Source organism: Pan troglodytes, chromosome 1 (assembly GCF_028858775.2).
Source record: "Pan troglodytes isolate AG18354 chromosome 1, NHGRI_mPanTro3-v2.0_pri, whole genome shotgun sequence".
Taxonomy (NCBI): domain Eukaryota; kingdom Metazoa; phylum Chordata; class Mammalia; order Primates; family Hominidae; genus Pan; species Pan troglodytes.
The window spans coordinates 70,349,639-70,373,387 of record NC_072398.2 but is presented as its reverse complement, the minus strand read 5'-3'; the positions used below and the strand labels follow the sequence as shown (position 1 = coordinate 70,373,387).

At 38.8% G+C, this 23,749-nt stretch overlaps 1 protein-coding gene and 1 pseudogene across 7 annotated transcripts in view; one reads left to right on the top strand and one right to left on the bottom strand.

Annotated features, from left to right (window-relative positions):
• The window catches only part of RALGPS2 (Ral GEF with PH domain and SH3 binding motif 2), a 186,791-nt gene that overhangs the window by 5,532 nt on the left and 157,510 nt on the right, over positions 1-23,749 (top strand). The window lies entirely within an intron of this gene.
• LOC104003883 (tyrosine-protein phosphatase non-receptor type 2-like) lies at positions 15,938-17,117 on the bottom strand (annotated as a pseudogene).

Here is a 23,749-nt window from a genome sequence, read left to right as displayed (position 1 = left end):
TGTAGCTATAATTGTGACTTCCCTTCATCATGATTCTGAGAATTCTGTTGTTTTTTTTTTTGTTTTTTTTTTGAGACAGGAGTTTTGCTCTTGTTGCCCAGGCTGGAGTGCAATGGCGTGATCTCGGCTCACCACAACCTCTGCTTCCCGGGTTTAAGCGATTCTCCTGCCTCAGCCTCCCGAGTAGCTGGGATTACAGGCATGTGCCACCACACCCAGCTAATTTTGTATTTTTAGGAGAGACAGGGTTTCTCCATGTTGGTCAGGCCGGTCTCGAACTCCCAACCTCAAGTGATGCGCCCACCTCGGGCTCCCAGAGTGCTGGGATTATAGGCGTGAGCCACTGCGCCTGGCTGATTCTGAGAATTCTTTTTGCCATTTTCCTGTGATCTCTGGATCCATATCCTCCGCTTTCTTGATTTACTCCTTTGTTTTGGTGAAATGCATCCTTTGGTAACTTCCATGAAAGAGTATATGAAGAGGTAAAATTTGTGAGATGTGTGTATTGCTGAAAATATTTTCCTTCTACCTTGACACCTGGTTGATAATATGGCGGGGATAGGTATAGAATTCCAAGGTAAAAATCATCTTCAAATTTAGCAGATGATTATACTTTTCTAGTTGTTTTGGTTTTTTTGTTTTTGTTTTTGTTTTTTTTTGAGACAGAGTCTCCTCTGTCCCCCAGGCTGGAGAGCAGTGATATGATCTTGGCTCAGTGCACCCTCCACCTCCTGGGTTCAAGTGGTCCTCCTGCCTCAGCCTCCTAAGTAGCTGGGATTACAAGCATGCGCCACCACACCCGGCTAATTTTTGTATTTTTGGTAGAGATGGTGTTTCACCATGTTGGCCAGACCAGTCTCAAACTCCTGACCTCAAGTGATCCGCCTACCGCGGCCTCTCAGAGTGCTGGGATTACAGGTGTGAGCCACTGTGCCTGGCCTGATTTTCTAGTTTGAAGTGGTTGTTGAAAAGTCTTATGCCATTCAAAATCTTCATCCTTCATATGTGACCTGGCCCTAAGATCTTTTGTCTTCAGTATATCTGCTATGTCCCTGATATTTTATGTATCTTGTATTGACTTTATTTCTTCTACACTGAATTTAGTGGGCGCTTTCAACCAGCAGTGTCCATGATTATATGGAGAGGAGATATGATCTAGTTTAGAGGTCAGCAGACTTTTTCTTTGAAGGTTAGGTAGTATTTTAGGCATTTTGGGCAATACAATCCATTACTGCTACTCAGCTTTGCTGTTGTCAAGTGAAATCAAGCATAAGCAGTGTGGGACTGTGGTTTGCTGACACCTGATCTTATACAAGCAGAAGGATTAGCCTTTGCTTCACCAGGAGTAGGGAGAGTTACTATAGAAATAGGAGAGAAGACAAAGTATATGGATAGACACATGATGGTGGTAGCTTGAGAACGTTCTCATGAGTGTTTCAATTTACCTTTGTGTATAGAGGCCAAGCTCATCATCTGAGAGTAAGGAAGAATGGGAATATGTATTAGAGGTTTGAGAAGGAATAATACATGACATAGTCACTTGTCAAAGAGTAAAAAAGTGAATAGAAGAGGGAAAGTATGATTGCCAGGCAGCAGTAAGGGCTCGCTTGAGATACATGGTTCTGAATTTTATGTTCCTGATTTATTTTATTTATTTATTTATTTATTTGAGACAGAGTCTCACTCTGTCGCCTAGGCTGGAGTGCAGTGGCGCGATCTCGGCTCACTGCAACCTCCATCTCCTGGGTTCAGGTGGTTCTCCTGCCTCAGCCTCCCAAGTAGCTGGGACTACAGTTGCGTGCCACCACATCCGGCTAATTTTTTGTTTTTTTTAGTAGAGACAGGGTTTCACCATGTTAGCCAGGATGGTCTCAGATCTCCTGACCTCGTGATCCGCCCATCTTGGCCTCCCAAAGTGCCGGGATTACAGGCGTGAGCCACTGCACTCGGCCATGTTCCTGATTTTAGTAGGAGTACCTTTAATATTTCATCATTAATTATAATGCCTTACTATTGGTTTTGATAAATAACTTAAGACTTTTGGTAGATATGATTAAGAAATGCTTTGTCATACTAGTTTTCTAAGAGTTTTTTTTTTTTTTTAAACATAAAATGTTGAATTCATCAAGTGCTTTTTCTTTGCAGGTAGAGATCATCTTTTCCATTAATCTGTTAATAGGATGTATTACATTAATAGATTATCTCCTGTTGAACCATCTTTGCATTCCTGAGTTAACCCCTATTTAGCTGTGGTACATTTTTTCACCCACATTGCTGAATTTGACTTGCTGGTGTCTTAGAGTTCTTTAAGATCTACATTTATCAGTGAGGTTTACATGGGTATATTTTGAATTCAAAGTTTCGCTGACTTCATGAAATCAGTTGTAAAGCTTTCTTTTTTTTCCCCCATTATCAGAAATAATTCTGTAACGTAGGGATTCTTTGTTCCTTGAAGGAACTATAGATTTAATATGAAAGTTTCTAAAACAAAACATGGAAAAATATCTGTATGACCCGGTTGGAGGCAAAGGCTTTTTAAACCAGGATGCAAAAAGTACTAACCAGAAAAGAAAAGACTGTATTTCATTAAATAAGAACATCTATTCATTAAACAATACTGTTAAGAGAAGGAAAAGGCAAGTAACACACTGGAAAAGGTGTTTGCAATACTTATATCTGTCAGAGGACTTATATATAGAGTATATTTAAAAGTATGCAAACCAATGCAAAAGAATCAGGCAACCCAGTTTTAAAACAAATGGACAAAAGACTAGAACAGGTATTCAGAAAATGAATTGTTCAGATGGCCAAGGTTAAAAAGTACTGATACATAATTTTTAGAAAACTGCCAATTAAAACTATAATGTGATGCCACTACATACCCACCAGAATGGTGTTAGTTTAAAAATCTGAAATACAAAGTGTTGGCAAGAATGTAGAGCATTTGGAACCCTTATACATTTCAAGTGGGTTTGAAAATTGGTACAGCCACTTTGGAAAATTCTTTGGCAGCATTTGCCTAAAACTGTATCTGTATATGCTCTGTGATCCACCAGTTTCATGTCTGGGGATAGACCTGATAGAAATCAGTATATATGTGCATCAGAGGACATGTACATTAGAAGGAAACATAGGGGTAAATCTTTATGACCTTGGAATAGGTAAAGGATTCTTACATATGACACCAAGTGACACCAAAAGCAGGAGCAACAAAACAAGCAAGAGGTAAATTGAACTTAAAAATTAAATTTTTTGTGCTTCAAAGGATGCCATCAAGAATGTGAAAAGACAATACACAGAATTGGAGAAAATATTTGCAAGTCATATCTAACAAGAAACTTGTAGTCAGAATGTATAAACACTCCTATAACTCAATAATAAAAAGACAACTTAATTTAAAAACAGGCAAAGGAGCTGAATAGAAATTTCTCAAAGATAAACAAGTGGCCAATAAGCACATGAAAACATGCTCGACATTATTAGCTATCAGGAAAATGAAATCAAAAGCGCAGTGAGATACCGCTTCACACCACTAGGATGACTTGAATGAAAAAGTTAGATAATAAGTGTAGGCAAGGATGTTAAGAAATTGGGATCCTCATACACTTGTGGGAATGTAAATGGATGTGGCTTCTTTGGAAGACCATGTGGCACTTCTTCAAATAATTTAACGTAGCATTACCATATGACCCAGCAGTTCCTCTCCTAGAACAGCAGATAGAGGTAGAAAACAGATTAGTGGCTTAGGCCAGTAGCAGGGGTAAGGGGGTGGTAGCTAAAGGGTATGGATTTCTTTCTGAGATGATGAAAATGTTCTAAAATTGACCGTGTTGATGGTTGTACCTCTGTGAATATGCTATAAACCATTGACTTGTACATTTTAAATGGGTGAATTGTATGGTATGTGAATTACATCTCAGTAAAGCTGTTAAAGATAGGAAAAATAATCAGTGATGTGACAGCGTTGCCATAATATTTGGGAAGAGCAAGATGCAGAGGGATATACCAAGTATTTGTATGAAGCAAACAACTCCGAAACCTTTATGTCTGTATGTGTTTCGATGATTTTGTAAGGTGGAAAATGTTGCACACTAAATGTAAGTGTTTGTTTTCTTGTTGGTCTAAAATAGGGAGAGGGAGAGAAAAAAGGGAAAAAATAACTAAAGGAGTTGATTTAGAAAAAGGATAGCATGTATAGCAAGATCTCAGTTATGTGAACTATAAATGTTAAAAATGTTGAGTAGTTGTCTGTGTGGTGGGATAGCAGATCTTTTTTTCTTTATTATTTTCTGGTTGTTTGATCCTTTTTATTTTATAATAGAAGTAGTTAAAATGAAATTAAGAGGCAAGAAAATAAAAATAAGTTATGAACCGCCAAAACATAGCAAACAGGGCATGTCCATAGCAGCTTCGTGATCACTTCCAGCTGGAAACAACCCAAATGTCTGTCAACAACAACAAAAAAAGGGGATAAATAATTTGTGGTATAGCCTTATAGTGTAACACTGTACAGTACTGGAAAAGAATGAACTATGGCTATACTCAGCAAACATGGGTGACTATCACAGATAAAATGGTGAGCAAAAGAAACCAGACACAAAAGAGTACTTACTCCATGAAGTCATACTCCATGACTTCATTTACATAAAGTTTAGGGCAAGGTCAAACTCATGTATGGTGATAGAAGCATGAGCATGGTGTTTAGGAGTTGGGGCTAGAAAGGTAAGAGGAACAACAAAGAGGGACCTTCTAGAGTGCTAGAAATGTCTATATTTTCTTTTTCTTTTCTTTTCTTTTTTTTTTTTTTTGATGCTGTAGCCCAGGCTGGAGTGCAGTGGCGTGATCTCAGCTCACTGCAACCTCTGCCTCCCAGGTCCTGCTTCAAGCAGTTCTCCTGCCTCAGCCTCCCGAGTAGCTGGGATTACAGGCACATGCCACCATGCCCAGCTAATTTTTGTATTTTTTTTTTTTTTTTTTTTTTTTTAGTGACGGGATTTCACCATATTTGGTGGTTACATGGGTGTCTACATTGTAAAATTCATCACATAGAATACCTTAGATATATGTACATTATATTTGTACATGTATCTCAAAAGTAAAAAATGAAACCATAAAAAATAAAAATAAGCAAAAAAATTCTTGTACTTATTTAAAAGTATTTGTATATTTCTGGGGATAATTGTATTGCATTCAAAGATAGTTTCTACTATCATTTTTAATGGTAGCATTGTATTGTGTGAGTGTATCATTATTTAAACTCTTGAGCATTTAGGTTGTTTCTTTTAGATAGTATAACAGTGATAGAGTTAACATCTTTTTTTATAGCTCTTCCTGTACTTACATAATTTCCTTTTGATGAATTCCTAAAAAGGGAGTTATTTGGAGGTTAAGTATGTTTGCATACTCGCTTATGGTGTACATGTTTGTTTCTCTATGCCCTTAATCACTTGGCAGTTAGCTTTAAAAACGTATATATGTTGATGTGTTATGTAATAAGTGCTCTGTGTTTTAATTTGTGGGTTTTTTTTTTTTTTTTTTTTCTGAGACAGAGTCTCACTGTGTCGCCCAGCCTGGAGTGCAGTGGTGATCTCGGCTCACTGCAGCCTCCGCCTCCTGGGTTCAAGATTCTCCTGCCTCAGCTTCTCAAGTAGCTGGGATTACAGGTGCCTACCACCATGCCTGGCTAATTTTTGTATTTTCAGTAGAGTCAGAGCTTCACCATGTTGGCCAGGCTGGTCTTGAACTCCTGACCTCAAGTGATCCAGCCACCTCGGCCTCCCAAAAGTGCTGGGATTAAAGATGTGAGCCACTACACCCAGCCTTAATTTGCATTTTAAACATTTTCAATGAAAGTACTGTTTTCATATGTGTGATATTATACTACTTTCTCCAATTTTCTTTTCACATCCTACCCATTCTTTTTGCTCAATCTTTTAAGTCTTTTAATGAAATAGTTATACAAAAAAGTGTATAGAGTCAGGCGCGGTGGCTCACACCTGTAATCTCAGCACTTTGGGAGGCCAAGGTGGGCGGATTGCTTGAGCCCAGGAGTTTAAGACCCAGCCTGGGCAATGTGGTGAAACCCTGTCTCTACAAAAAAATGCAAAAAATTAGCCAGGTATGGTGGTGTGTGCCTGTAGTCCCAGCTACTCAGGAGGCTGAGGCTGGAGAATTGGAGTCTGGGAGGTCAAGGCTGCAGTGGCCATGATTGAGCCACTGCACTCCAGCCTGGGCAACAGAAGGAGACCCCTGTCTTAAAAAAAAGCATATGAAGACTAATACAGTTAATCCCTAACTTAAGAAATTAACCAATGCAGTTGAAGCACCCTACTAGTTCACATTAATGTGTAGGAAGTCTTTATGTATTAAAAATATTAACTCTTTGTCTCTTGTTTTACTTTTCCTTGTTTTATCTTTTGTTACCCAACTTACTATATTTCATTGAATCTAAAATGGCTTCAGTTGCAAGATGCACTATTTATGTACATCTAAAAATAAGAATATGACATTCGAATTTAAGAGGCATCTTACTTTCAGAGATTTTAAAAGGTAAGAAAATGCACATCTAAGAATTGATGAAATACATGTATTTCACTGTCTTGCGCCTTTTTTCTTTTTGAGACGAAGTCTTGCTCTGCCGCCCAGGCTGAAGTGCCGGTGGCACGATCTTGGCTCACTGCAACCTCTGCCTCCCAGGTTCAAGCAATTCTCTGCCTCAGCCTCCCGAGTAGCTGGGATTACAGGCGCCTGCCACCACGCCTGGCTAATTTTTTTGTATTTTTAGTAGAGACGGGGTTTCACCATCTTGGCCAGGCTGGTCTTGAACTCCTGACCTCGTGATCCACCTGCCTCGGCTTCCCAAAGTGCTGGGATTACAGGCATGAGCCACCGCACCCGGCCAGCGCCACCTTTAATCAGATGATCAATCTCTTCTTTTGTTTCTGTTTCTACTGTGAGTCCTAGAAAGCCTTTCCTATGTCAAAATATATTTTAAAATTCACCTATGTTTACTTCTAGTATTTTTATGGCTTAAATATTTTTCATTTTTAATTCATCTTATTTTAATGTAAGATCTAATTTTTGTCTTTTTACCCAAGTGGTTAAACAATTGTCAAAAAGTTAAATGACATTAATGATTTTTTTTCCTTTTGAGATAGGGTCTCACTCTCTCACCCAGACTGGATTCCAATGGTATGATCACAGCTCACTGCAGCCTTGACCTCCCAGACTTAAGTGATCCTCCTGCCTCAGCCTCCCAAGTAGGTGGGACTACGGGTGCACACCACCACAGCTGGCTAATTTTTTTGTTTTTTTGTAGAGACATAGTCTCTACTTTGTTGCCTAGGCTTGTTTCAAACTCCTGGGCTCAAGTAATCCTCTTGCCTCAGACTCCCAAAGTGCTGGGATTACAGCATGAGCCACCACGCTTGACCACAATAATGATTTTTGAACAAGTAGTGATATGCTCAAATGTGCTGGCTAGGAACACAATATAGCTATAGATTTTGGTTAGGTCTAGTCAAAAATTATCAGTTTTATTTTCTAATAGATGGATATCTTTTTTTTTTTTTTTTTTTGAGTTAGAGTCTCACTCTGTCGCCCAGGCTGGAGTGCAGTGGCACAATCTTGGCTCACTGCAACATCCACCTCCCAGGTTCAAGGTACTCTCCTGTGTCAGCCTCCCAAATAGCTGGGATTACAGGCACATGCCACCATGCCTGGCTGATTTTTTGTGTTTTAGTAGAGACAGAGTTTCACCATGTTGCCCAGGCTGGTCTCGAACTCCTGAGCTTAGGCAGTCCACCCGCCTTGGCCTCCCAAAGTGCTAGGATTACAGGTGTGAGCCACTGCCGTCGGCTAATAGTTGTATATCTTAAATTTGCATTGAAAGGAATGTGAATGTCAAAACTAAATTTCAATTTTATGTTTCCTTAAATTTCTGATAAGTATCTACATGTTTTTGGGATCAGACATATAATTAATAAGTTAAAATTAAATAAATTTTTTAAGGATAGACAATGGTTATAATTCTTTGATGAAAGTCTGTATGAATCTGGGCAAGTTACTTAATTTGTTTAACATTCAGCTTTTTTATTTGTAATTGGGTATTAATAGTGCCTTCTCATAGGATCATTGTAAGGATTTCTTTTACTCTTTCTTTCAGAATTTTGAAGATCAAGTGTAATTATAGCCCAGATTCTGTTGCATCTGTGGTTATTCTAGATCTCTAGGGTCACTGGAGTAAATTATTCGTTATACCTCTTCCAGTCCTGATTTAGATTTCCAGGATTTGTCTAGAACATTTTTTTGCCTTCTGGAATTAGCTTACATGACAAATCTGTATGTTTTCTGTTGCTTTTCTTAAGCTACACTTTTGTGTATGTGCTGAAATCTTTATAGATAGTTTAGGGGTTTGTAGGTGGGTGATTAGTAAGTTTTTTCTTTTTTTTTTGCAATTTTGATATGCTGATATATTTTTGTATGTTTTTGTAGTTTAGATCCTATCTCTTAAAGCTGGAGGGACAGGAATAAGTCTACTTAAAGAGCAACATTTTGAGGATATCTTATGGATAAGAAACTCTGCTTCTGACTTGCTTATTTTGGCCACTGGCGTTTTTAAATGTTTTCTTGTAAGCACAGTACTTGAGAGTGTTATCATAAAAGTATTGTTGTTCATGTCTTCTTGGTCAGAGACAGTCTTATATGTGAAACCACAGTAAATAACATAAAACAATATGTTGTTTTGTGTCAGATTGAAGAGCATTAGCAGGTCACAGAAGAAGAGGCTCAGTGAGGACAGGAGTGGTCCTTAAGGAATGTGTTTCATTTATGTGGAAAGAACATACTGATTGTTGAAACAGCATGACTCAAGATGTGGCAACAAGAACTAGGTGTTGTTGGCACGATTTGGATTGAAGAGTTTGTTTGGGATGTGGCGGGAAATACAGTACCTTTGATGAGGTGGGACTAAATATTCAGCCCTTAGAAATGAAGCAGGGGAAATTAGAATTGAAATGATAGTACATATTGTTATTCACTAACTTAGCGTGTCACTCTATTTCCTTTCTTCAAGAGATCCAAAAGGTGACAGATAGAACTCATTGCCAAAAGGTTTTTAAAGATAACCACTTTGAAGGTTTGGACTTAAGGGAACAGGCAGTGCTAATGAAGCCAGCTGTGCTGCTCTTGTTTATCTAAACAGTTTGGACAGCTGAACTGGCTGTAGGAATGAAGTCAACAAACCTAGCCACCTCATCTGCTTCATTCCAATATGGCCTAAAAGATATAGCTATAAGGATGAATAGGGTCATTGATACTACTTCTAACTCTGAACAGTATTTGAAATAATAGATAATAGTGGGTTTTCCTCCTCAGTTGTGGTACTCTTGAATGGAGTATGGCAACCTTTGACTTAATAATCACTGGACCTGTATTTCATGTCTTGTGTGATGCTGTAAATTATATGATCCCCTTAGTAACAACCAAATTTTGTATTTATAACTACTTAACTACTATAACTAAGTAGATTAGAAATCCTGGCAAGACTTTTGAGTCCCAGAGTAGTAGTGATTTAACTGAGTCAGTATCCTAGATATGTCATTTATAATTCTGGCTTGCCCACAGTTCCTTTGGAGGAAATCTGCTTTTTCTACAGTACATTGCAGAAGAACAGACCTCAATAGCTATTTTTTTAACCATATAAAACTGTATTGCAGTGGATTGGTCCAGCAGTGGGCATTTGACCTAAGGGTTGCTAATCCATCAACCACCTGGGAAAATTTATATAGTCAGTTATAGAAAACATGGAGTTAATTTACCATTGAACCATGGGAGCTGAAGCTGCAAAGATGTGTTGGTGTAGAGTCCTGTAAAACTAAAGTTTAAGGGAATGGAAAGTAGATGTAAGCAGAAGCTATGAATTACAGAAATGATAAAGGAGATGAGGAAGCCATTTGGTAACTGTAAAAGAGTAGGGCATGTGTGCTGAGAGAAGTGCAAAATTCTGAGAGAAACCATGTGGTTTGAGAGAGAGGTATGGAACATGAGAGTGAAGATTCTAGTTTCTGGCACTGTAGATACTGTTCTTCCTTTAGTACTTCTGTGGCTCCTGCCCTTCTTGAGACTGCATTCATTCCTCCCCACCCCCAGGAAAGATTGTAGGCTTTGGTGTCAGACATTTGACATTAGAATTCTGGCTTTTTTACCAGCCCCTGCAACCTTGGGCAAATCGCTTAAACTCTCTATCTCATTTCTCATCTGTAAAATGAGCATCATAACAATACTTTTTCTCACTGGGTTGATGTGAGGATTAAGTGAGAATGACACATGGAAAGCTTAGAACAATGCTAAGCGTATAACAAATGTTCAATAAATAGTATCATATATGTAATGATATTTGAGGTAATTTGATTTTTTTGCAACTAAGAGTCTAACTATAGTTAATCTCCTTACTGATTCACTTGGAGCAGAGTAACCTTGTGTGGGGGCTGTGTAAACAAGATAAGGTATAGGGAGTTAGAAAATATTGTCTTATACAGTGTGAATAATAATACACTGAGCATTTAATAGATGCTTGGTGTTCTAAGCATTTTACCTGTATTAACTCATTGGATGTTTCTGTTACTTTCATTGTAAAGATATAGAAACTGAGGCACAGAGAGGCTAACCAACTTGCCCAAGGTTATACAATATGTAACAGGCAGAAATAGAATTCAAACCCAGGTGGTCCAGTTACAGAGTTTTAATTTTTAAATATCTAATTCCTTTTCAATTCTTTCTTTTTAAATGAAGCTAAGGAGGAGGTCTCAGTTTGTTGTTACTGTTTCTTTTATGTTTTTCTAGTACTTGCTTCTCTCCCATTTTGACAAAGACGTAGTATACCTCAGGTCTAGAAACTTAGGTGGGCAAGATGTGATTCTTGGTAAAGTTCCTGTACTGTACATGAAGTGGTATATCACCTGAAGGAAGACCATGGTAAGTTAAAGTTAAATACTATAAATCTTAACACAATCCTGTGAAACAATGAGTTGTAGCTAAGAAGCCAACAAAGGAGATAAAATGGAATTAGAAACTATACTTACTTATTCAGAAGAAAGCATAAAAAGAGAAAAAAATGGGACAAATGTAAAGCAAATAGCAAAATATAATAGACTTAAACCTAACCATATCAATAATCACATAAAATCTAGAAGACCTAAACACATTTAAGAAGCAGAAATGGGCTGGGCATGGTGGCTCACGCCCGTAATCCCAGCACTTTGGGAGGCCGAGGCGGGAGGATCATGAGGTCAGGAGATCGAGACCATCCTGGCCAACATGTTGAGACCCTGTCTCTACCAAAAATACAAAAATTAGCCGAGCATGGTGATGCACGCCTGTAGTCCCAGCTACTCAGGAGGCTGAGGCAGGAGAATTGCTTGAACCTGGGAGGCAGAGGTGGCAGTGAGCTGAGATCGTGCCACTGCACTCCAGCCTGGCAACAGAGCAAGATTCCGTCAAAAAAAAAAAAAAAAAAAAAAAGCAGCAGCAGAAATGGTGAGATTGGATTAAAAAAACAAGAGTTAACCATCTCCTGCCTGCAAGAAACCTACTTTAAATATTAAGACACAAATAGGCTAAAAGTAAAGGATGGAAAAAGATACACCATGCTTGCAGTAGTCAAAAGAGCATTATGTGGCTATATTAATATTGGACAAGACCCAAGCAAAGAGTATTTCCAGGGATAAAGGATGTCATTACAAAATGATAAAGAGGGCAGTTAATCAAGAGGATGTAATAGTTCTAAACATTTATGCCCCTAATAACAGAATTTCAAAATACTTGAAACAAAAACTGATCGTATTCAAGGGAGAAATTGTCATATCCACAATTTGTGTTGGATACTTACTCTTCTCTCAGTAAATGATAGAACAAGCAGACAGAAAATCATAGGGATATATAGTAGACTTGAACAATACTGTCAACCAATTTTACTTAATTAACATTTACAGAATTTCCACCCAACAATAACATATTATTCTCAGTTTACTCAAATGTCTACAGAACATTTTTCATGATGGACTATGTTTTGGGCCACAAAAAAGTCTCAATAATTTAAAAGGGTTGAGATCCTTCAAAATATGTTCTCTGATCACAGTGTAATTCAACTTGAAACTATTAACAAAATGGGGGAAAATCTAGTCTTTGGAAACTAAACAACACAATTTTAAATAATTTATGGTTCAAGGAAGAGATCAAAAGGGAAATTATAAAGTCTTTTGAACTGAATCAAAATGAAAACAACATATCAGAATTTGTGGGGCTGGTTGTGGTGGCCCATGCCTGTAATCCCAACACTTTGGGAGTCTGAAGTGGGAGGATCACTTATGGCCAGGAGTTCAAGGCCAGCTTGGGCAACATAGCAAAACCCTGTCTTTACAAACATGTTTTAAAAAAAATTAGCCAGACATGGTGACACATCCCTATAGTCCTAGCTACTGGAAAGGAGAATCACTTGAGCCCAGAAATTTGAGGCCAGTGAGCTATGATTATGCCACTGTAGCTTGGGGCAACATGGGGCAACAGAGTGAGACCCTGTCTCTTAACAGAATAAATAAAGAAAAAAGAATTTGTGGGATACTATTGAAGTAGAACTCAGAAAGAATTTATAGCCCTGAATGCCTACATAAGAAAAGAAGAAAGATCTCAAATCATTCACTTCCATTTCTACCTTCAGGCATTAGAGGAAGAGCAGATTAAACTAAAGTAATTACAGGAAAGGGTATACTAAAGATCAGTGTGGATATTATTTTTAACTTTCTACTTATTAGAATCAATGAAAATGATTTTGATGTCAAATGAAAGCAATTACAGTAAAGGAAATGATAAAGATCAGTGTGGAAATTGTTTTTAAACTTTCTACTAATTAGACAAAAATCAATGAAAATTGATTTTATCGATGTTGCCATGGAACTAATTTAAGTTAAAAAAATTGGTTCTGTGGCAACATCGATAAAATTGATAAAGCTCTAACTGTGCTGATTGAGATCAGGAAAGACAGAAGTGACATCATTACAGAGCCTACAGATATAAAAGGATAACAGGAATACTGTGAATAACTTTATGCCTATACATTTTAAAACAGAGATGAATTGGACAAATTTTTTGACAGACACATACTACCAAACTTCACTCAAGAAGAATATACAACCTGAAATAACCCTGTATCTGTTAAAGAAATTGAATTTGTGATTACAATATTTCCACACCAAAAAAAAACCCGAAATAAACTTCAGACCCAGATGACTTCACAAGTAAATTCTGTTAAACGTTTAAGGAAGAATTAAGACCAGTTCTATACAAACACTTCCAGAAAATTGTAGAGGAAGAAGTACTTCCTCACTTATTTTGTGAGCTCAGCATTACCTTCTTACTCAAACTAGACAGACATTGTGAGGTAAGAAGACTACACAGAAATAACTCACATGAGCATACATACAAAAGTTCTAACCATATTTTAGTAAATTGAATGTAACAGTTTATTAAAAAATACATCATAATTAACTGGGGTTTATTTCAGGAATGCAAAGTTGGTTTAACATTTAAAAAGCAATCGTTGTAATTCACTACATTAAGTAAAAAAAACTATATGATCATCTCAGAAAATTGGGGGCAGGGGAGGCAAGCATTTGATGATCTAACCTTCATTCTGGGTAGTCACTTTGAGAAAACTAGGATTAGAAAGGAAATTCTTCAGCCCAGTGAAGGATGTCTCTGAAAAAACTGTAGATAGTATCATATTTAATGGTGAAAGACTGAATGCTTTTTCCCTAAGACCAGCAACAAAACAAAGATGGCTACTCTCACCACTTCTGTTTCACAGTGTACTGGAGGTTCATTGCAGCCAATACAGTCAAGAAAAAGAAATAAGCTGGGTTTGGTGGCTCATGCCTGTAATGCCAGCACTTAGGGATGCTGGAGAGCAGGGGTGGATCACTTGAGGTCAGGAGCTCGAGACCAGCCTGGCCAACATGGTGAAACCCCGTCTCTACTAAAAATACAAAAAAAATTAGCGCGGCATGGTGGCAGCTGCCTGTAATCCCAGCTACTCAGGAGGCTGAGGCAGGAGGATCACTTGAAACTGGGAGGGCAGAGGGTGCAGTGAGCCGAGATCGCACCACTGTACTCCAGCCTGGGCGACAGAGCGAGACTCCATCTCAAAAAAAAAAAAAAAAAAAAAGAAAGGAAAAGGCATCCAGACTGGAAAGGAGGAAGTAAAGTATCTTCTTCGTAGTTGACATGATTGTCTGTAGAAAATCTGATGGAACTTGCAAAATTTCTGGGACTAAGTGAATTTAGTAAAGTTGTGGATTACAGAGTCAGTCTGTAAATATCAATTGCATTTATTTAGCAATGAGCAGTTGGAAATTGAAATGTAATAAAACCAGTACTATTGATAATAGTATCAGATATGAAATACTGTTAACTACACAGCATCATAGAAAGTAAGTAAAGAAGACTTAGATAGGTGGGGAGATACTCTTTGTTTATGGGTGAGAAGACTCATTGTTGCTAAGAAGACAATTATCCCTAAATTGATCAATGTGATTCCAGTCAAAATGCCAGCAGGCTTGCTTTTTTGGCGGTGGGGTGGGGGGATAGAAATTGGCAAGCTGATTCTAAAATTCATGTGGAAATGTAAAGGACGTAGAATAGCCAAAACAGCTTTGTAAAAAGAAGAACAAAGTTGGAGGTCTAATGCTATCTGATATCACAATTTATTATAAATCTGAAGTAGTCAAAACAATGTTGTATTTGTATAAGGATGGTGAAATAGATCAATGGAATAGAACAGAGTCCAGAAGTAAGCCAGTACATAAATGGACAACTGAATTTTGACAAGGTGCAAAGGCAGTTCAGCAGAGAAAGGATAGTCTATTCAACAAATAATGCTGGCACAAAATGGATATCCAAATGCAAACAAATGAACTTCAGTCTGTATCTTGCACTGTGTGGGAAAATGAGCTCAAAATGAATCAAAGACCTAAATGGTCAAGACTTAAATTACAAACTTTTGGCAAAATTAGGACAAAATCTTTATCTTGAGTCAAGCAAAATTATTTTTAGTTACAACACCAAAAGCATGATCCTTAAAATAGCACATTGATAAAATGATTTTTTATCAAATTGAAAATGTGCTATTCAAAAGAGAATTCAATTCTTCTTTTTTTTTTTTTTTTTGAGATTCATTCTGTCGCTCAGGCTAGAGGCAGTGGTGTGATCTTGGTTCACTGCAACTTTCACGTCCCAGGTTCAAGCAATTCTCCTGCCTCAGCCTCCCAAGTAGCTGGGACTACAGGCATGTGCCACCATACCTGGCTAATTTTTGTATTTTTAGTAGAGATGGGGTTTCACTATGTTGGCCAGGCTGGTCTCGACCTCCTGACCTCAGGTGATCCACCCACCTCAGACTCCCAAAGTGCTGGGATTACAGGTGTGAGCCACCACACCCGGCCGAAGAGAGAATTCTTAAGAGAATGAAAAGACCGGCTGCAGGATGGCAGAAAATACTTGCAAATCAAATATGTGATTAAGGTCTTGTATATAGAATATATACTAATGAACTCTCAACACCAACAATCCAACTTTTTGAAATCTGCAAAATATTTGATAGATACCTCACCACAGAAGATACGCTAAGTATATGAAAAGATGTTTAGTCCTTTTTTTATTTAACAAAAATATTTAATGTTGCCAAAAAGTATAAAAATACAGTAGGAATGGCAGTACAATACAAAGTAATCTCTCCTAATTTATTTCTTGTACATCTTTCTACATTTCATACATGCATTATAAACACTTAACATCCAGTTAAAGGTTCTGCAAGGTCTTACGCTGGTGGATGCTCTTCATTCCCTGGATGTCAAGTTTACTTTGTAAACAAACAACTGTGAGGCAATCTAGAGGGTTAGCGAGCCTCACTTAAGTTTCCAGAGTGGGCTTCAGGTCTTGCTTTGCACATCAATGGTTCCAAATTTATAGCTGCAGAATATTCTCAAGTCATGAATATTAGGTGTCTTTCAATCTTGGCCTTTTTCTTTTTCGTTCATTCTCATTTAGCCTCTGTTTCATCTGCTGCACCTTCTGAGCTGTGGTGGCCTTTCTGTCCTCACATACGTTTCCGTAGAACACTCTCATTGTTCTCCTCTATTGTATCTTGCCTTTTAGAGGAAAGTCCTGTGTGTCAGTCACCTGTCAGTTTTTCTTCTTCTAGACCTATTCTGTTCCTATTGTATTTTTCAGTCATTATTTTGTTTGGTGAATGATCAAAAGCAGGAGGTAGTCTTCCTTAGAAAGTTCTTTCCATCGTTTCTGTATACTAGAATCTCCCTTTACACATTTTGCTCCTTCTATTATAGCCATGTATGAGAATCTCAGTTGATCTGGGGTCTGAGATAAGACCCATTCGGAATTTTCTTACGTTCAGTAACACTTGTTTAATGTTAATATCATCTCCTTTTTCCATCAAAACAAGACAAGTGTCTACCAGAGAGAAGGTGCTGGAGCGTCCAGTGCCTGCACTACGGTGGATCACCACAGGTCCATGGTCAGGGTTCAAGGAGCCAGATTCTCTCACTTTAAACAAGAAATTGAGAAATGAAGCTGGTGATTGAGGGACTCCAAAATCTGGCCAAGTAGTATAATGAAAGTGAGATATTGTTCTGGTTTCACCACTATTGATATTTTCTAATTGTGGTAGATGTACTGTATAATACGACTTCACATCTTCTGACAAGAGCTTCACACTGAATCCTGTTTCTTTAAACAGCATCTCTTGGTCATCTGTTGGCCGGTACTGTGCACATTTAACCAATTCTTTCTCCATAATGCGGTTCAGCATGACAACTGCTTTGGTCTTCTGCTGCCAAACCATAAGCCAGAAATGGCAGCATGTGTTAGGAAGTGGACCCTGTGTTAAGATGTAACTCCTTTGTCCTCTTCTGTGTCAACTAAGCTGGCATTAATATAATCATTCTCAGCATTTTGCAGTTTAACACAACTGTGATCATCAAGTACAGCAGCTGCCAGCGATGCTGAGCATCCAACTCCTTGAATTCCCACTTGATGGTGGTGGGCATGGCAGCAGGAGCGAGCTGGTGCGAGCAGAGCCTGTGCCAGCGGAGAGGCTCAGGCCCTGCACGATCCGCGGAGAGCCTATATTATATTAATCATAATGTTAATAGTTACTAAATAAATGGGAATTAAAATCAGTGAACTAGCACTACCTATCTGAAAGACTGACCATACCAAGTGTTCGCAAAGATGTGAAAGACTAGAACTCTATACTTTGCTTTTAGGACTGTAAAACAGTACAACTACTTTAGGAGACAGTTTGGTTGTTTCTTAAAATGCTAACATACAGGCTGGGCACAATGTCTCACTTCTGTAATCCCAGCACTTTGGGAGGCCGAGGCGGGTGGATCACTTGAGGTCAGGAGTTTGAGACCAGCCTGGCCAACATGGTGAAACCCTGTCTCTGCTAAAAATACAAAAATTAGCTGGGCATCATGGCATATGCCTGTAATCCCAGCCACTCGGGAGGCTGAGGCAAGATGATCCCTTGAACCCGGGAGGTGGAGGTTGTGGTGAGCCAAGATTGTGCTACTGCACTCCAGCCTGGGCAACAGAGTGAGAATCCGTCTCAAAAAAAAAAAAAAAGAAGTTAACGTACACCTACCAGCAGCTCCACTCCTAGGTATCTACTGAAAAGACTTGTGTACTAATGTTCACAGCAGCTTTATTTATGATAGTCACAAACTGGAAAAAATGGATAAACAAATTGTGATGTGACTATACTATTTAGCAATATAAAGGAATGAACTATTTATTGATAGTCGCAACAACAGGGATGAGGTCTCAAAATAATTATGCAGAGCAAAAGAAGGCAGGCACTAGCTGGGCACGGTGGCTCACGCCTGTAATCCCAGCACTTTGGGAGGCTGAGGCAGGTGGATCACCTGAGGTCAGGAGTTCGAGACCAGCCTGGCCAACATAGTGAAACCCCATCTCTACTAAAAATACAAAAATTAGCTGGCTGTGGTGGCGGGCACCTGTAATCCTAGCTACTCAGGAGGCTGAGGCAGCAGAATCGCTTGAACAGGAGGCAGAGGTTGCAGTGAGCCGAGATTGCGCCACTGCATTCCAACCTGGGTGACAGAGTGAGACTCTGTCTCAAAAAAAGAAAAAAAAAGAAGGCAGGCACTTTGGGGGTGACTAAGTATGTTCCCTATCTTGATTTTTCATAGGTGTATACTATATATGTACTTTGAACATGTGTAATTTATTGTGTGTAACCTATATATAAAGGTTTTTTTGTTTGTTTGTTTTGTTTTTTAAACATTGAGGTGGACGGAGTCTTGCTGTGTTGCCCAGGCTAGTCTTGAACTCCTGGGCTCAAGCTGTCCTCTCACTTACAGGTACACACCACCAACAACCCATTTAGTCTGTCACGTAATTAATAGACTAAAATTTGTCTTTTGTTTTTGGACCAAATAAAGCTGTTTTAAAAAATTTTTTTTAATTCATGCAGGCTGGGTGTGGTGGCTCACGCCTATAATCCTAGCACTTTGGGAGGCCAAGGTGGATGAATCACCTGAGGTCCAGAGTTTGAGACCAGCCTGGCTAACATGATGAATCCTTGTCTTTACTAAAAATACAAAAATCAGCTGGCGTGGTGGTGGGTGCCTATAATCCCAGCTACTCAGGAGGCTGAGGCAGGAGAATCGCTTGAACCCAGGAGGCGGAGGTTGCAGTGAGCCTGGTTTTTCAGCAGTTTACTAATAACACTTGGATCTTTAGCATTTTCTTCTTTTTCGTTTTAAAAGACAACCTTGAGGAGAGAGAAGGTAGATATGAATGGAAGAATAGGGGAAGGACAATGATTTGGATTGGTTTGAAACGTTGGCCCCTAATATGTTGCTTTTGAGGAGTAGTATTTTTCTAAACGGAGTAATACTTGGGATTTTGTAAATTCAATTTGATGAGGATCTTAGAAGTAGCTTGCTGCTATTGCAGAGTTATCTACAGCTGCTCCAGAAGGCTGATGGCTACATGGCTGGATTTGATCCATGCACAGAGGTAGAGAGTGCCTTACTTTGCATATTACTCACATCTGTTGCACTAAAGCAGTGCTTTCTGGCTGGGTGCTGTGGCTCACGCTTGTAATTCCAGCACTTTGGAAGGCTGAGGCAAGCAGATTGCCTGAGCTCAGGAGTTCAAGACCAGCCTGGGCAGTGTGGCAAAACCCCATCTCTACAAAAACAACAACAACAACACACACACACAAATTAGCCAGGCATGGTGGCGCACACCTGTTGTCCCAGCTACTTGGAGGGCTGAGGTGGGAGGATCTCTGGAGCCTGGGAGGTTGAGGTTGCAGTGAGCCAGTATCACGCCACTGTTGGCCAGCCTTGGTGACAGAGTGAGACTCTGTCTCAAGAAAACAAACAAAAAAACAGTACTTTCTGAAGTAGAATCTATCCGTTTTTGTTCTAGGCGAGAGGTTGGCAAACCTTCTCTAAAGGCCCAAAAAGTAAATTAAAATCTACGCTTTGCAGGCCATGCAAGTCTCTGTTGCAGCTATTCAGTTCTGCTTTTGGAGTGTGAAAGCAGCCATAGACAACACATAAATGGATGAGTGGCTGTGTTCTATTAAAATTTTATTTACAAAAATGGTGCTGGATTTAGCTTGTGGGCCAGTTTGCCAAACCCTGCTCTAGGCCACCAGTATTTCCTCTTTGGGATATTTGATATTTTGTGCTTAATTTTCCAGTGGTGGCTCATTGCAAATAAAACAAAGTGGCACCCTATCACTTGCAGCTGCTGTGCTGTGTTTAATGGCTTTTACTGATGATGGTATGTAATAAGTGAATGACGTGAACTTTAAGAAGTAGAATAAGGCAACTTTAGCTTTTTTCTCTCTCACAGTCTGCATGTAGCTGGTTGATGAATTCAGGCACTTTTACTTTGAAAAGTCTCTGGAATTAGGTTTTTTGATGTTCGTATTTATAATTTCTTGGCTGCAGTAGGATAATAACCTTCTTATTGCTCCTTCTGCATTTAAGGTTCTCAAATTCGTCAAATGTCCGCATATGTTACCTAAGCTACCTTTCTAAAATAAAAGTATTGTGGTACATTTCTCTGTCTATAATTATACAGGGACTCCCAGTCACCCAGAACAGTGGTTCTTAACTGCTTTTTATTCCTGAGTCCCTTTGAAAATCACTAATAGCTATGGATCCAGGAAAATGAGTTTATTTTTGGGTGTGTTCATGTACACAGTATTCATACTTTGGGGGGAATTGGGCAATGTATGGCCCTAAAGTTTTATTCATGTCTCTTAGTTAGGAAATCTTGATTTACATTAAAGTACATTTATTTCCATGCTGTTGTAAGTGCTTCATGAGCTGGCTAGAGTCTTTGTAATTTATCTTCCATGTTCACACACACAGACACACACACCCCCATGTCCCTCCCCCCCAAAACCCTTATGCTTTTTTCTACAAAGAACCAACATTCCTCCGTTATGGCAATTTCTTCCGTTCTTGTGGCTTTGCAAATAGCATTTCCTCGTGCCAGGATTGCCCTTACCATAAATTTCCCTTCCATATGCCCATTTTCTACTTGTTAAGACTCATCTCAGATACCAGATTCTCTGTGAAGATATTCCTGACATCTCTTCCTTGGCAGACAGAAGTAAATACGAAGGAATTCTAGCAAATGAAACAAATAGGGACACCTTTTTTCAGAGTGGGGAGGAAGATGGAAGGAAGTTTTCTTGGAAAGCTTTATTTGCTCTTCTTGAGAGAGAACACTATTCCATAACCTTCTGAACCTCTTTAAGCCTCCTTTTCTAAACTGGTTATCAATTTCTTAAATTGATTACATTATTGATAAATAATAATATTTATCTTAGAGGAGCATTAGAATAAATGAAGAACAGTGTTTCAATCTCTGTAACACCTCAATACTTATACAGGAAATTCCCTTCTTCTGGTCATTGGGTGGCCTCCGGAACTTATGCAGGAAGGAGTAAGTGTATCTTCAGAGACCTAGTACTCTCAGTTCTTAATAAAAATGTTCTGATGAAAAACTAGGTCATAAATTTACTAGAACATTTCTTGAAATCCTTCTGGTGAAATTAAAGTATGTGGGTAAGCTACAAGTCACTATGCAAATATTTATGTTGTTATAGGTGTTGTTACTTTTAAAAGACCAGAGGGATCTTTACTATTAGAGCAAAAAACGTTTTTTTCCTAGTCAGTTGCTGATAGAATAGATTCCTGGCTTTCACAAATTAACACTTGTAATTGTGGGTTCTCACTATTCCATCCCATGAATGACAGGGAGGATGCGTGGCATATGACAATTTGTAATTTACTGAGCCCAGATTGGTCCTAGTCTGCTACCTAGTAGGTAAATCTCAGTTTGATTTGCTAATCTCTACTATTTGTGTAGTAATTTTTTTTTTTTTTTTTTTCTGAGACAGGGTGTCACTCTGTTGCCCAGGCTGGTGTGCAGTGGCACAGTCTTGGCCCACTGCAGCCTTGACCTCCCAAGCTGAAGCAATTCTCTCACCCCAGCCTTCCAGGTAGCTGGGACTATGGGACTATAGGCATGAACCACCATGCCCAGATAATTTTTAATTTTTTTTTTTTGTAGAGATTGGTTGGGGGGGGGGGGTCTCACTTTGTTGCCTAGGCTGGTCTCAAACTCCTGGGCTCAAGTGGCCCTCTCACTTCCCTCTCCCAAAGTGCTGAGATACAGGTGTGAGCCATGTTGCCTGGCCATAGTAGCTTTTGTTGCCAGCACTATCTTCCTGCAGCTACTCCTACTGCTGGTTATCAAAGAGAAGCAAAAAGCAATAGCTGTAGAAGGAAGAATTAAGAGTAAATTAAAGAGTAAAATGTAACATTTCGTGATGGCTTAAATTCATGGTGCATATGAGTCACCTTTACAGTTTATATAGTAATGTGAATAAGTATAAATTATTTCAATCTTCTTAGAATCATTAAAGGTCTGAAGGAGTTAAAAAAATAGTTATACTTTAATGTTTTATATGCCATAGTAATATTCTCCAATTTGGAAATCTTTCAAGTTGCCTTGGAAAAAATACTTAATAAACTGATACCAAGGGTCTGTTGTAGGTGAAGTCATTGCTTAGGTATCCATTTGTTGAGACTTCTGAATTCAGTATGGTCTTTCTCTCTCTCTTTTTCTGTTTATGTATGTATCCTGAATGGAATTTGTAAGATACAATTTAATAGTTCATTAATATGGACTCTGCCTTTTCATTGTGTACAGTCCAGGCTTTTCTATTATTGTGACAAACATTGCCCTTTATTTCTTCAGACTCAGTTCCTGATGCTTCCCACCTCTGTTTACATTTGCCCTCTGTACTGTACTTGAACTACTGGCAGTCCACTGAATACGAGGCACTGAATGTGCCATATTGGTTATGTGGACTTGGCAAGATCACATGACCTTGGCATTGGATTGATGTTGTCTTATGTAAAATCAGGATTGGAACAAAGCAGTGGGTTAGCAAATTTGTCCTTTTTTTTCTGCCTTCGTATTCTTTCATTCTTACGCATTTGAAAGATACAACACTTTCTCATCACTTTACAATGAATTCCTACAGCCATGATTCTCTATGGTATTTGGGGGTGGGACATGGGCCCTGAGACAAGTCAAATATTAAAATTAGAGAAGACCTGGGGGTTTGAAATGCACCCTAAGTTGAGATCTCTAAAATATCTTCCATCTCCTAAATAATATTCATCTGTATTATTAGCACGAGGCAAAAATTTATGGATATATGAGCTTAGGTCCAAAAAGCTGTTCCTCAGCTCATTTTGTCTCAAGTCCAGATTGATGCTACACAAGTGATCACTAACGCCATCTGTTGGTGGTAACAGTTGTACTTTTTCTTTTAAAATTTATGTTGTAGCGTAATGTTCACCGTAATACTCAAACAAAAATGTTTGAGACCAAGCGTCTCTGTCTTATTATGGAATCGAGTTAGAGATACTTATGTACCAAGTGCTTTAAGCAGGAAGAAAAAACCGTAAAACACTTCAGTTGTAACAGTACCTGCATTAGAGTTGTACTGTGTATTGGATGTATAGCTTTGTTGGTTTCTATGAAAATTTGCAGGTTGAAGGTTTTTTTTTTTTTTTGAGATGGAGTCTCACTCTGTCGCCCAGGCTGGAGTGTGATGGCGCAATCTTGACTCACTGCAAGCTCCACCTCCTGGGTTCACGCCATTCTCCTGCCTCAGCCTCCCGAGTAGTTGGGACTACAGGCGCCCGCCACCACGCCCGGCTAATTTTTAATAGAGACGGGGTTTCACTGTGTTAGCCAGTATGGTCTTGATATCCTGACCTCGTGATCCACCCGCCTCGGCCTCCCAAAGTGCTGGGATTACATGTGTGAGCCACCGTGCCCCAGCCTGCAGGTTGAAGGTTTTTAAGTTGAGGAGCTTCTGTATAATTTGGGAGAATTTACAGTGTATTAGAGTTCTCCAGAGAAACAGAATGAATAGGATGTGTATATATATTTTATTATATATATAATCCTTATATAATTACATGCACTATATAATTTTTTATATAGTATATATTACAAGGAATTGGCTCACATGATCCTAGAAGCTGAGAAGTCCCAAGATATGCCATTGGTAAGCTGGATACCCAAAACAGTTAATATGTAA